The following is a 6000-nucleotide window of genomic DNA, read 5'->3' on the forward strand; positions in this document are numbered from 1 at the left end:
CACAGAATTACTGAGGATTAGAATAGACAATTAAAGCTAAAACTTGCCGCAGGGCCCAGCACACAGTAACCTGTCACTCATTAAAATGTAGCTTCTTTCATCATTAATTTCTCCTATTACTTTTTCCTTTTTTAAAAAGCAATGAATTATTACTGCAGAAAAAAAAAATGGAGTAAATACAAAGACTATAATAATCCCACCCATTCAAAGACAACCACTATCACTAATTTGCTGAATGTTTTCCAAATCTTTTTATATGATTTCTAAATATTCTTACATATCACTGATTTTTTTCTGTAAAATGAAATTATATCATGTATCCACTACAGTATAACCTACTGTAGTTAATTTAAGCAAACCATCATTTGATGGACATTTATACTATTCCCAGTTTTTGCTCTATGTCAGTGCAAGGCAAAAAAAGTGAATTATAAATTAAAAAGCACTAATCATTCTCAAATTTGACACAAATACTTTCATACACACAGTAACAAAAAAAATTGCAAAATTGGCTAATACCTTAAACAATTTGGTCATCATGTAAACTTCATTTTCATGCGGCTCTGCTTTCTTTCCATTAGAATGTTCTTCAAAATATTTTATTTAATGTTCGAGGTAAGTCATTTGCTATCAGGAAAAAAGTAAAACTTTAATGGTAGGAGGAGGTGAGGGCATAAAGGGCTTATACGTCTATTAAAGAACTTGACTATGCAGGATGTAGAAACTTTGAGGAGTTTTTAAGCAGAGACTGAGGAGGGCCCATCCTGGGTTTAGACCATGTAAAACTGAGACCTGGAAAGAGTTACTCAGTTAAACTGAAAATTCCAGTAAGTTTGGATCCTTTCTGGACAAAGTTAAGTAAGATACAACTAAGGGTTAAGCCAAATGGATCACATCTCTTTCATTCCCTGTTGGAACTTGTAGGCATTCCTTTTTTTGGTGTAAAATGTGTTACACTAATTATCTCTGAATATCTGTCATCCATATTAGTATTCTAAAGATGAAGGAAAAAATAAATTAGCTGTTACTTTACTTATGACCCGGACTGACTGGACAGCACAAGGAAATGGTTAATGCCTCCTGGTTTCAAGGATGCACTTTATCTCAGCGACGTGTCAAAGAGTTACTGTCCAAAGCGGAGGCTTTCTCAGGCGGGTTCCTCCTCCACTTCCATGCCCTCTGACACAGGCGAACTGTGCAGAATGTGTCAGACTTACTTAGTGGTCTTGTCAGTTTTCTTTTAACTCCATCCTGAAGTAGGCATATTTTTTAAAACATGTCTAGGATTTTTTTTTTTTAAAAATCTTCTCTCTGATGACAAGTCTTCTCTCTGCTTGACCGACATTTGGACACAAGAAAATTGTCCGTCATCAGTGCTGTGAATACACACGCCTACCTGATTCAGCCACTGCGCTCAGCTTGGTACCAGTCCTTTTGTTTTACGTTCATTAAAATTCCTATCAGGACACAAAATACTGAACATCACCCAAAACAAAACCAAACAAAACCAACCAACCAAAAGGAAAAAAAAAATCTTAGGAGCAGATACAGCAGTGTTGCTTGATGAAGAAACAAAACAAACCATTTATATATTGCTTACTCTTCCTTAGCTCAGTGTAATTTTTTTTTTTAATTTGTAGTTTTGTGGCAGTTAAAAAAAAAACCCAAATATTAGGTTTTTGTTTATCAATTTGTCTTTGTCTCATGAAGATAAAGTGAAAAACAGATAATGGAAGAGTTCAGTCTTTCACATGCCCTCTAAATATTTAGTATAGTGGAATAGCCTGTCTCTCGTTTTCATTCAGATAGTTTGGTTATTATGCCTTCTAAAATATAATTTTGCTGCATGCAAGTTTAGAAAGCATGGGGTTAAAATACATGTTTTATTTACATAAACAAAATAAACCTCTACCAACCATATGTTACACAAACATGCAAATAATTTGGTCTTTATTTTTTAAAGGTACAAATGCAAGTTAATTTCAACTTAAGAGAATGCAGTTGCATCCTAAGGGAAAACCAGAAACTAGTTCAGGGTTGACTTTTCACTTGATAGAAGCTATTGGGTTTTATTTTGTTTGTTATTGAATGCATATGCACTCACTGGTTTTACATTGTTGTGTAGTAGGTAATAAGAAAGAGAGACTGAAAGGTCATATGTTAGGCATTTTTTTTTTAACAGACATTGTGATAAACTAGAGAAACAACCATTTTCAGTGACTGTGGCAGAGGCTTCTGTTTGTCTCATAGGATTTGCTCTCACAGTCTCTTCCGATAACAGAAAGCCTGACTGGGGGTCTGGCACATCACCACTGGAGGCAACGGCGTATTTTTTGATCTCCCTGGCTAGGTGTGGTCCTCCCTGGCTAGGTGTGCTATATGTGTGCTCAACTTCTGAAACATTTCCTCCTTCTCCCTCCCTCCTTTCTGCTGCTTGAAGGTGGGTACGATGGCCACCTACTCATCTTGAACTGTGAGGATAAGGAAGCATCCTGGAGGTGGTGGTGTGAAAACTGAAAGTAACGTGTGCCCCAGATCCAACTATGGAATCGCTGAGCCATCTCTAAACTACCTCAATCCAGACTTTTAGGCAAAAGGGAATGAAGATTCATCTTGTTTATGTTTCCTGTACTTAAGATCTCTACTATGAGCTGACAAATATAAGCCCGAATGGATATGAAATTTGATGTCTTGAAAGTAGAGTGTTGGCTGTGACAAAAATGAAAATGTAGATGCTGATGGCTCTGATAAGGGAAGCTGAAAAGCTGAAAAACTCCTGTTACGGTATGGAAAAGCATTAATGAAATGGTTCCTATCTTAGAAAGCAGAGCACATGCTATGGTCGCATTAAGGGAAATGGTAGGAAAACTTCAAGATCCTGTCCTATGTTTGTTACTTCTTGCTGCTTTAGCAGAATCTACAAAAAGGGTAGTAAACTCGGTTGGGAGCTAATCAGTCTGGAAGCAGACTGCATCCTGCAATACAAGTCGACCAAGAGTCTATACTGTTACATCAGTAAGTTAGTTCTCACTACCTCTGGTGCTTACTCTGCCAGGCGTCATAGCGGTGCTTTACGTCTTAAGTAGCTTAATCTTCAAGTAACACAATGAAGTAGATACAGTTTTTTGCCCCATTTTGCAGATCAGGATCAAAGAGGTGAAGTAACTTGACAGCTGCACATCTTAAAAGGGAGGAACCTGGTTTGAACTAGGCTATTTGGGTCCAGAGTCCATATTCCTAACAGTCAGTGGAATTGGACCTTATGAGGCTCAAAAAACAAATTGCCTTTGTACCTCGGACTGAAGCAGTTTTAAGTACAGGCTGCAAAGCGGCAGACTTAGCAGAAGATAAGGTGGTGCCTCTGAGTCTTTCCCGAGCACCTGTAGTTAATTGTTCTCTGCCAGACAATGGAGACAGGTCAGTGGCAAAGATCAGATGAAGAGTCTGGTCTCCCACTTCAGCTTGTTTCAAATGTCTAAGAGAACCAGGCTGAGACATGAAGGGAGGAGGGCGGGCAGAGCCAGAGGCCATAAGTAAAAGACCTGTGATTCTTCAGTCTTAAAAACTGACTCTCCAAGATTTTCCTCTGTCGTTATTAACACATAGAACTGACCAGGTGCAAATAAACTGGAAAGCCACTAGATTTTGAAGAAATAAAATTACAAAAAAAAAGAAAAAAACAAACAAACAAACAAAAAAAAAAACCCACCAAATCCTGTTCAATCCCATAAGCTTGGGATTAAAACCAACCTTTTTCTTGGCCTCCAAACCAGTACCAGTGAGGGGCAGGCTACAAAATCCCTACAGATTTAAAAAGGACACCTTCTCCCGGGCCCACCTCAGAGGAGCTGTGGAGAATAGTGAACAAGGATGTCCACTCAGGGGAGCTTTCAGAGGGGGTAACCTGGGAACTTACTCTGCTGACCAAAGAGGAGTCATCATTACTCCTGCCCAACAAGACATGATACCTTCCAAGATAGTTCTGTTTCCCACTCTCCGTTTTCTGCTTGGGAGTTTTTCTTATGGTTGCCTTGTTTTCGGTACACTGAGGTAAACTTTTGTTGGGGCAGGTAACTGGACTATGAGGAGCAGTATATGTATCTGTTAGAGATGACATAACTACCCATCCACTCAGATATTCTAGACTTGATGGACTCTGAAAATCTCTCTCTTGGGGAGAGACTGAGTAGGAGGGGCTTGTGGGAAGAAAGGTGTATGTGAATATCTACATGGCCAAAGTGACAGGTGATACCCGATGCTAGTTGTCCTGTAATATCTCTTTTGTCTTGCTGTGTAAAACTGAGATCATAATCAATTGGAATAAAAGACTTTCATTCCCAGCCTAACTCGCAGCTGACTGTGACCATGTAACTGAGATCTGGCCAATGGAATGGGAGAGGAAATGTTGCAGGCAATTTTTGAAACATGTCCTTAAAGAGGGACTGTGTGTCCCTTCTCCTTACCTTCATCCATCCTTTTTCTTGAAACAGGGGAAAAATGGCTAGAGATCCATTGTGGAAGTCTAGATAATACCTCAACCCTCTTGTTCCCAAAAGAGATCCACATCCTAGTCCCTGGAACCTTAGTGTCACCTTATACAGCAAACAGTAACTTGATGGTCATGATTCGAATAAAGATCTTGAGAAAGGGAGATTATATTGGATCATCCATGTGGGCTCTAAATGTAATCTCTCTCTCTCTCTCTCTCTCTCTCTCTCTCTCTCTCTCTCTCTCTCTCTCACATCCTTTTTGAGAGAGGTTGAGAGAGATTTGCCACAGAAAAAAAGAGGAGAGGCAATGTGACTATGGAGGCAGAAACTGGAGTGATGTGGAGCCCAGTTGTTACAGGAGCCCCAGGAAGATAATTCATCCACCTTAGAGCAGGAGAATGAGAGCCACCCTGAGGGGAAGGTGGAGTGGAAATCTGGAAATGGCTAAGTTTCCAAATAACTGTGGAGCCACCATAATAGCCCTGAGCTTCCTTCAACCACTTTTTTGCATAAGAGAAAGTAATAAACATCTATCTTCTTTCAATCACAATTATTTGGCACTTCAGTTATAACTAGCCAAACCTAAAAACAATCAGGAATTATATCATTTAACCCTCTATCTCAAACACTTCCATTATTCTGTAGGTCTGGGGCTATTGTCAGACTCAGGTGAGTATCAACAGTTCTGGATCAAAAATTCAGAAAGTCATTAATGTTTTAAATCAATCAAAGACCAGAAAGGTCAGATAGAAAACCATCACAGCTGAGGTCTGACTGCTTGTCAGTTATTGTGCTCAGTATATTAATAGGCTTGTCTCATTTAAGCCATACAAAACTCCTGCATCACGACTTCCTATTTCATGAGAAAAGTGAAGTAAATTTCTCACACAAGATCCATTGCTTAATAATACTGACATATGAGGAATTCTAATTTATGGCAGTGTTACATTAAAATCCAGAGTCTTTCCATGATGCCATACTACCAACAACCTTTACTACTAGTACTGTTTTTCCTTACTCAAAAATTGAATTTTTACCCCCTGATGTGTCCTTTATAGAAGAAGGATAATATAAGGACTTTAATTGTAATAACTTTCCATAAATGTGAAGACAGCTGTGAAGCTTCTGCTCAATACATCTCCTCCTGTATGCCGTATCATTTCTCCTGAGAATCTAGTTAAGACCCTTCTAATTTTCTTTTCCTCTATGAATGACATTTTACAATGATACCACTTCTGTGAAACTAGGGTGACTCCACCTGGGTAGAAGATTTCAGGCAGTGCCAAGGGTAATGCTAGATGAAGTTCTGTGCAGATCAGGAATCACTTTAATCTCTTTCACTTGGACATGTTAAAGATGGGAATGAGGTTCCAGAATAAACAGTAAGGTGACTTCTATATTACTCAAGAGGAGAAGAAAACAGGGCACATTTCCAGCAAGTCTAGACTGTGTAGGAAGACAAAATGCAATCGGTGGAGAGGAGATGGACTTCTGGATTAGAGATGCTTTT

This window comes from Camelus bactrianus, chromosome 14 (genome assembly GCF_048773025.1).
Source record: "Camelus bactrianus isolate YW-2024 breed Bactrian camel chromosome 14, ASM4877302v1, whole genome shotgun sequence".
NCBI lineage: Eukaryota > Metazoa > Chordata > Mammalia > Artiodactyla > Camelidae > Camelus > Camelus bactrianus.